Source organism: Haliotis asinina, chromosome 4 (assembly GCF_037392515.1).
Source record: "Haliotis asinina isolate JCU_RB_2024 chromosome 4, JCU_Hal_asi_v2, whole genome shotgun sequence".
In the NCBI taxonomy this organism is placed as follows: Eukaryota; Metazoa; Mollusca; class Gastropoda; order Lepetellida; family Haliotidae; genus Haliotis; species Haliotis asinina.
This window is the reverse complement of record NC_090283.1, coordinates 64,057,153-64,067,225: the sequence shown is the minus strand read 5'-3', so window position 1 is coordinate 64,067,225 and position 10,073 is coordinate 64,057,153.

Below are 10,073 nucleotides of genomic sequence, written 5' to 3'. Positions count from 1 at the left end.
TGCTTTTTTCTGTCTGTGTGTTCTTAAAAGCACTCGGCTGTATTCCAGCTGTGTAATGGGATTCTTAAATAACTGTCTGGACCAGACAAGCCCGTGATTGAAATCGGAAGACCCGACGCAGTAGGATACGATGACAAGGTTTTTGTTATTGAACATAACCACCCGATCCCCGTTGTTGCATTTGCTGCTTACAGGCGTCATTTCTCGCCTTCAGCTGCAAACCTGCCGCTGATGCGATGAGAAGTAAGATGATAGCACTCACCAGTTTCTCAACATCAAGATGGATAGCTTACACTGGCGCTTAATCTCTGAATTTTCAAATACTGATAGAAACACATGGTTAAACTAAAACTGAAAAAACGGCCCATTGAGATGGATGATTCAAAGTCTGAGAAAATACTTCACCCTGGTCCATACTGGGCGTCCGCATAGCAGAAAAAAGCAGAAAACCAAAGTGATTTAGTATAGGCCCCAGAGGAAGGGTGCAAGGGTGCGCACACTCACCCCCTTTTTCGTTCCTGGAAGTTTATTAAACGACCATTGAAACTCACGTGAAAACTGGTGAAAATGAACTGTACACCCCCCACCCCCCCCTTTCTCAAAAAGCTGCACCCGCCCCTGTTCAGGGACTGTGGAACAGACTAGGCGGAAGGGGAAATAATGTGGTTTAGGGACTGTGAGTCTGTGGCTTCTTAAGACCAATCCTAACCTTGGCCTGCACCGAGGGCAAGGAGGTACACCATTAGAAGCGTAGTTAAGATTGGTTGATAATGCATATTGTGTAACTACAGCCAGTATTTCATCAACCTAGCGTTCCGGGATCGAGCTGGTCAGCATTAACGTCAGCTGTCCGTTAGAGGGGGTTAGATTCAGTAACTCGGCCAGCAGCTTGTCATCATCTGACGTCATCAGCTGTTTCAGCCAGTGTAACCTGGAACTCTCTTCATCCAACTTCTTCTAAACGTTTGTTGCGTCGACGCAGAGTAGTAGAGTAGTAGGGTAGCACAGTAGGTAGTGTCCTTGCGGGTTCGACGTTTACGTAGATGCAAACGGTATATACGGGGTGCTCAAAGTGCGAAACAAATTGCTTTGTTCCATGAACAGAATTAGGTTGTGAAAGCAAATATTAACAAACTGTAGGCATAATGTTTGCTTGATTGTTTCATGTGCTATAAACAATAGATGTTTCCCAAAGACATGCTTTTTCAAAAATCAAAACTACGAGAAGAAACATTTCTAGAAATTAAACAGTACTCCGGGCTGCATTTGGTTGTTATATTTAGTGGATATCTATTTTTGAATTAGATAACTTTATTTGTTTTAATTCGATGTACACCATTCGTGTCTCTGAACAACTTTGTAACATGGACGTTGTTTTGTAGAATCAACCACAAGGTTAGAATGTTTTTTGCCACAACAGCTGACCAATGCTCCGGGCCTAGATTTTCGGACCTCTCTTAGCACTAAGATAGTCGTGAGTTAATGTTACAGTATGGCACTTACGACTATCTTAGCATGAATAGATTTTCCAAAATCTAGGTCCTCGGCTCCGTATGGATATTCTTATTTTGTGGATATCTCTTTTGAAACAAGATATCAATATTACCTGAACTAAATGACTGTCTATGTACACCACATATGTCTCTGAATAACTTTGTGAGCTGGAAGTTTTGTAATATCAGTCACAATTCTCGAATGTTTAAGCACGTCTAGACTGTTTCAGCCGTTAAGCGTTTGAATATTATTTTTTGTGTGGATATTTATTTTTAAATACGATACTCTATTTCTCGGACTAAATGGCAGTTTATGTACATCACACGTGTTTGTAAGTAACATTGTAAGCTGGAGGTTTTGTAATATCAATCACATCCCCACTGCTGGTATTGTGTAATAGTAGGGGAAATGCGATCCACGAGTCTGAAGGGTGGGTACTGATTGGGTCTCACAGACGCTTCTAGGTACAGATGAAGGTGTAATCTGAAAAAATGGAAAAGTGAGTCATGTTCCTGTAAGTGTCAGTAACGGAGTTATAATAATTATGAGAAACCCTACTGGCATTCTAGCCGGTCCCTGTAACTCCTCGCGTAGCTCCACGACAAAACCTGTACGCTACAAAATTCGAAAGAGTTTTAAAACACCCACTAACCCTTCATCACTCGCACGTCTGTACAACAGGCCTGTGGCGTTGTAAGCCCGTATCTCTCACTCGTATCTTCGTCAATCCCGGAAATGAGAGACGAGCGTTGGGATCAGTAAGGAAAAACTGCATTTCTGGGTGGACTAATTGAGTGAATGACTTTGAGATTTCAACGCTTCAGAAATATTTCGCAATGTCAGGACGAAGAGCTACTGGAATGGCCTCTGACGTTTCACCAATTCGAGGAACGAAACCTCTTTGGTGTAGATACTTCGGTGCAATGGCGCTCTTCGGTGAAAAAGTGCATGAAATTCTTGCTTTGTTATATTTCACTTCTTCTTTCTCCCGGTCTGGTACTTTTTACTTCCGTTTCCGGTTTATCCCTGAATTCAAGTTCAAGGACACAGCTTAGTGATACAATTCACAAATATTTGTTAGATAATTTTCTCAGGTCTCGATATGACTGAAATATTGCCGTTGTGACGATAAAAAGTACCTCACTCCGTAGTATTTGGTAAGAGTTTCACAAGACTCCAAGGGAATAATTTGTAGTTTAAATGATAATTTCTAAAAATATATACAAATAACAGAATTCCCTTTATCGAGACTTGCCAATGTAAAGGATAGAATAAATTATTATCATACACGCATGTGTTCAGCACTAAATACAGCCATATGGAGCAAGGTTAGGTATATACTGTTACATATATATCAGTATGTTGAATAGGGTCCTGGAACAAATAGGGGCACTTTCTGTTACAGGTCACACGCAACCAAAATATCAAACATAATTAAAACACAACCATCACCTATTCATGACATATAATATCCATTGCTGATTATGAAAAAACAAACAAACAAAATTATATGCTTACAATCGCAAATCAAAAGTGCAATATTTTGTACTTAGGTCTTCTAGGCTCGAAACGAAGGACCCGGAATATGAACTAAGTCAGAGTCTGTGGGTGTGCACTCAAGTGTAACAAAATCTTTTCACTGGCTGGCACATTTGCCGATACTCTTGGCCGACTCTCTGTTTATGGCGTGTAAACCTGATAGGTGTTAATTTCAAATTGCACGTGGTCAATGATTGACGTAGTGCATTGCATACTGTCATTAGCAGACAGACGTTGAGTTTTCTCTATGACAGAGGCTTCTTATCCCAATGAGCATGTTTTTCAGGTAACAAGTAGATTATCTACTGCTCACGTCCCCATCCTCCGGACATGCATACTGTTTCAAGCTCCGCGAACCTATTCACTGCACATGCGTTATGAGCGCAGTGCTCGGGGAAATTTAGTGAATCGTTTGAACTCCGACTTCGCGGGCTTTTCACCTTTATAGGTTGAATTGGCATTTTTGATAATTTGTTTCGGTAAGTGCATTCCGAAAGGTATCAGAATCTGCAAAGTTGTGTTTTACGTTGCATGTGGCCTTTAGGGACATCGATCTGAAATATATGTTCTGGACTTAAGATATTACTGAATGGGAGTTGTCGTTGTACGGCCTCGCTCATGTTATAATAGGTATCCAATATGACTATCCAAAATGCCTCCAAAATGTACGTATCGGGGGCAATGGGGTATGTAAGTCGTTAACGCGTTCGCTCGTCACGCCGAAGGCCCGGGTTCTATTCGATCCCCACATGGGTACAATGCGTGAAGCCCAATTCTGTTGTCCTCTCTGTGATATTGGTGGAATATTGCTAAAAGCGGCGGAAAACCTCACTCACTCGGTATGTTGGATGTAACTGACTGATGGTAAATTTCATTGTATTTCAGCGTCGATCATGTTGTTGATGTCGGTAACTACGTTGCTCAAGCCCAGGTTACAGCTGTAGTACAGTTGACCTTTGGCTTGACCTTGATCTCCTGTAGGTTCGAAATTCAACCATCAATCATTTGGCCATTTGACTCTTCTACTCAATAAACAACAATCTGTCTAAAACTGTTTGTTTTGTAATCCACCTGTAAGGAGGGAAGTGGGGAGTGGTCACCTGACATTCCAGAGTGCCACCTATTTGTCAGGCTGACTTCACCCTATGACGATGCAGGAACACATCTAATGCTCACACAGTTACAGAGGAACTAAGCTTGAATCACAAACAGTTTCTATTCCATTGAAATTCTTTCGGGCTTGTCAAAACGTAAGTGCAGTGAACATAACTTTAGGCCACTATTATCAACATTCCAGCAATATCACGGTGGGAGACACCAGAAATGAGCTCAATACATTGTACCCATTTGGGGAATCGAACCCGGGTCTTAAGCCACTAAGCTACCCTACCGTCCCATCTCTGATGGACTCTAACAGTGGTTGTACACAGGGAGGATGTATATATGCAGCAGACGGGGTAACATATATGACTAGATTTTCGCATACTTTCGGCGATTTCAATATCGAGATTGATTGGTCGAGGCTTTATCCAACAGGCGGACTCTTCTTTTCGGTAGCTTTCGAACCGGCACATTGCCTTCGTCAAAGACACCGTTGTCAGATGATCTCATTTTGCACGTTATGCTTCGGCGTTTAAACGAACATATGTCATTTTTCTAAAACTTTAATTTTCCATCCTATTGTCAGCAAGCCAAAATCCCATCCTCACTGCATGAAAAATAATACGAAATGAAGTACACAGGTGAAACGTTGAGACTTTGACCAGATTAGGAAGAGGCAAGTAATGGCTGCTTTGTATGCGAGGGATGTGTCATATAGGAACCAACACATTTATAGTCGAAGGTAGGGTCAACGTCAACGTCAACGGCGACGACCACGCAAATGAAGGAACATATACTGGACAAAATGAGTCATGCGTATTGGTATTATTATTACTCATGTTTTATCAGTGAATGAATACATAATCATTCATAATTTCAAAATTTACATATATCCGTAACTATTTTTATCCAGTATATTTAGTTTCATGTGGAAAACTAACTTGCACCTCATAGCTTCCTGTAGACTTAGATAACACACCCTAGTACGTCTCCCAGACCAGAGAGGATAGATTAAAAAGAGTAATACGTATGTCAAGAATGAGAATATTTCGGATAAGATTTGTTTACTTTCAGTAGATGCCCACTTTAAATAAGATGCATTTATTTTATCTGGGCCCTAATGTCAGTCCAATAAATTTCCATGTTCATCTGATTCGCTACTAATAATGAATCACTAGCAGTACCGAACGCCTATTTCATTATTACTCTGTGTCACAGATATCTGGTACACCGTCACTGAATGACGGCAAGTATATGCAAGCACCACAGACCTTAATTAGAGGTTTCGGTCCGTGCGAGTAATTAAGCGTGCGGGATTCGCCGCTCATTCAGACATCCGACAGTTTTGCAGTTTGATGTCTGGCAAAGCGCCATCTTCTATCTCGAGTTACTTTGAGGCCAGACAACAGGCGGTCGGGCAAGAGTAAACAAAATGTGTGATAATGTTTACTACATGATATATTCAAAACGAAGTCGCAAATACTATCACTGGTGGAGGAATCTAGTTGTGACGTACAGCTACCTACCTCAACCCAAGTGTACTTGTACCTACTAGCTCATCTTCATCCAGATCTACATGGGAGTTTATGCGGGTGGGATACACAAGTATAACCCTTCATCCGGACGATGCACACACCCACACACCCACACGCAGGCACACATACAAATTAACTTGTGGTACAAATATTCTTAGACTGATATATCTTCATATCGCTGCTGCAGCTGTTTGCATCCTTGATTAAAGCTTGTAATATCAAAGAGTCGGGGTTTTTTTTCAAAATGGCCGCCAAAGCAGCCATTTCGAAAAAGCCAACCTTCACCCCTTAGCAGGTCGCAGAATTAAGTCTCAACAAGAGCCTTTTTGGAAGTGGGACTTGAACCTATAACCAAATGCCAAGTGAAGCAGTTTTTGCATAGCAAATTGCCGCGAGTTACATAACCCTTTTAATGAATTTATTTTTATTTTTATTCACCATTGCCAGCTGTTTATTTTAAGCATATATGTGAAGAAGTCATTCATTCTCCTAGCCGCAGAACTCAAAAGGGTGCTTAGAAATTAGAATTTACAGTTGTATTTTTAAAACATTAACAATGACGTAAGTTCGACATTAAACCGTTCAAAAATAAGTAGTTTAGGGAGAAAATATCCCAGCACCATTAGTGCGGCATGTCTGAATTTAATTTAACAGAGTAACGACAGACATACAATTATACAAATAGCATCATCCGTCCCATTGTATTACAAATCAGCGAAGAAGAAGAAAAATAGATAAAATAGATATGGGTTTATTATGTAATTCTAAAGGGAAATGGGAATATATTTTTTACTGTTTGCTATTTAATGATGCTGTTGCATGGCGAAGAAGGAGGATTTTTTATGCTTACAGTGCCACTGTACCCAAGCCTTTCAAGTCATTCACGCCGAACTGGAAGCGATACGCCATCGCTGATAAAGAAATGCTTATAGGTTATGATACATGGTGTTAAAATAATCGTAAACACGAAGGTCAGATTCTTCACATCGTAAGACGCTAACGAATGGAATGTTCACACAGCTTTGTAAAATATTTTCCACAAATTTACACATCATTGCAGACGCCTACACCGTGGAGAATTTCTTGTTTATGGCTAGCTGTAGGCTGATGCACCGACTCTGCTGTACCTCATATGAAGATGTTGATGTAAACAGCTAGGGCTTGTTGTTGTCAGACAGTTCCCCCGACGTGTCCATATTTGTGTGGTGCTGGGAGTTTACATAACTCGAATAACCACCACATAACTGATGGCCACCAGTATGGCCATAATTAAGAACAAGCACATGCGGTAGCGTGCATCGTAAGCTTCAGCTTCGGTGGTTCTGCCACCGGAATGCGCAGCCGCTAGAACGTATCTCAGCGTTCGCCCTGCCGAGGAATGGTAATGGTATGGTGATTCTCTTCGGCGTTACTGCATGTGTAGAAAGACAGAACCCAGTTTGAAAAGACCTTGCCGCGGTGTAGCCATTGACTTACCTGGGTTCTGGAATGCGGCGTGTTTACGTCAAGACGGGTGTGGGTGAGTGCGTTCTGCGAGAGGAATCGGGGGATAATTTGGTTTTGGAATTGTTCTCGCTTCCCTTGCTGATTCTAGGTCAGTTGGATGGGTCGGTGCGCTGTTCTGTTACCTTGCAACTTATTTTTCTAAAGGAAACGTACAAAAAGTCTGTAATTAGATTAACCTTTTAATTATTATTAGTGATGCGGAATTACATGTATTTTGAGGGACAGATACCTTAAAGAACGTTAACATCAACCAACATCCTAAATCATGGGCATATGGAAATATTTAGACTAATGTTTAGCTACTGAAATATACGTTCTTCTAGAAAATGCAAGAACAAACTATTCACACACAACGAAGTGAAGATAATTCACTTCTAAACACCTATTTCAAAACCCGTTTTTCTCCTAGGATTTGTTTCAGGCTTCCTCGCAGACCTCCCCAACACCATCGCTGATGCAATCACTTCCACCTTGGCAACGTTGCAGACGCTATGGCGATTGGTAGTCTAGTGGTTGAAGAGTTACCAAGCTACGCGAAGATATTTTCCGGTCCATCGATCACTTGATTGTCTGGTTTGTTTGCAGGCCGCCGTGGCATGGCAGGAGAACTATTCAGCGGTATCAGGTCAATAGATATACTGAACAGCAAAAGAAACGCAATTTTGAAAAACTGAAGTACAAGTAAGCGCTCATGTTTATATATATATATATATATATAAAAACTTGACAAAAAGTCAGAGTTGCGTTTCTTTTGCCGTTCAGTATATATTCATTTTAGGCAAATTTTCGGACCGGACATATTAACCATTTTCACGAACACCTGGTGTCATCACCTATTTACTTTGAACTATTCAAATACGTTTCACACTTGTTTCCTTTACACCAAAATGAGTTTGTGAAGATAGTTAAGCGAGGTATTCTCATACACTGACTTTTATATGGAATTACACCAATGGGTAATGGTGAAACATGTTTCAAGTGGCCAACTGAATATTGTTTGAAAGTGGTTTGTAAAAACATACTCACAGATCACCTCGTTGACGGGAATCTTCGTGCATTTAAAAAAGTATCAAGATTTTCTCATCAAATTGTTAAACCCTGAAGATCGTCTTTAGAACTGATCTTCAGCAAACAAGACTTCTTGTAAGAGGCGACTAAAGGGATCAAATGGTCAGAATCGCTGACTTGATTGACACGTCATCTTATTTTAGCAGCGCAGATCCATGCCCATGATGTTGATCACTGGATTGTCTAGTCCAGATTCGATTAGTTATAGAACGCTGGATATAGCTGGAATAGTGCTGAGTGTGGGGCTACACAAGAAGCAAACAAACACATCAGTATGATAGGAGAAGCACCAGATAGTTCCACGTTACCTGGATAATTTCTTTCGAGTGAATGAACGATTGTTGTGAAAAGTCGCTGTCACTACTTGTTTTGGTAGACCAATTAATTAACGCTTATAGCTTTTGAACATATGCACATGGGCACTGGTTAAGCACCACTGGGATTCTAGGGAATATTTCAACATTTTGGTTCAAGTTGGTGATCATATTCCAGCATAGTGGAATTCACATGTAAGGCGGGTATTTCAGATTAAATTAAGCTGCATGTTCTCATACCTAAATGATAAGTCTATACATTCAGAAGTGAAGTATGCGCACAACGGTTTTCTGAAAATTTCTCTTTTCGCTACAGCTCCCATTCCTCACGTGGTGGCAACGTCTAAGGGTATAATGAAGTCTCCCAACAAGCATGGCAATCATCGATACCTAGATATCGGAAGACAGCAAGAAAAACAATATAGGAATACAGTCTGTAAATAACTGAGTCTGGACCAGACAATCCAGTGATTGACACCAGCGTCCATCAAAGATATTGGTACACGTGTGCATCCAAGTCAGCTATCTTGTCCATCCGATCCCTTTTGGACAAGGACAGTCGTCACTTTAGACATGTATGTGCTTTACTGAAGACCAGTTCTTCATGGATGTTCAGAAAATCCGATTCCGTTTCGACATGCATAGTTGTCACTTTAGACATGTATGTGCTTTGCTGAAGACCAGTTCTTCATGGATGTTCAGACAATGCGATTCCGTTTCGACATGCATAGTTGTCACTTTAGACATGTATGTGCTTTGCTGAAGACCAGTTCTTCATGGATGTTCAGACAATGCGATTCCGTTTCGACATGCATAGTTGTCACTTTAGACAAGTATGTGCTTTGCTGAAGACCAGTTCTTCATGGATGTTCAGACAATGCGATTCCGTTTCGACATGAATAGTTGTCACTTTAGACATGTATGTGCTTTGCTGAAGACCAGTTCTTCATGGATGTTCAGACAATCCGATTCCGTTTCGACAGGCACCGTCGTCTCTTTCGACAAATATGTGCCACTCTGAAAACCATCTATTTTCGGATCTTTAGACTATACCATCCCGCTTTTCTAACGGTCAGTTATAACCCGAATCTTCATAGGACCGCAGATGTATCGTGTGTGATTAAACGATCCGACTTGAACGATATTGCTCTTGAGAACCGTGCATACGGCAATCTCTATTCATACTGCGGTTTAATTCGCAGAAAGAAACGATCCTACTATCTAGCTTTATCTTCTTTTGTAATACATCTGTCAACAAATACATTAAGTATGGTCAGCCGACATTCCAGGTCACCTCAGCCTCTGCCAAGCCTGGCAATATCGTTTACCTATAATGACGGAATGAAAAGAGGGAGCGTCTCTTCATTGCCATATTCATGTGCGAAAGAGGAATTATTTCAAATGATAATGAAAAATGAAAAAGAAAAAAGGAAATACATGGGAAGAATGTGTCTGGTCTTGATGTCCTGAGAAGAAAAACAAATTCCGGCATTGTAACTGCATGGGGACTGGCCTA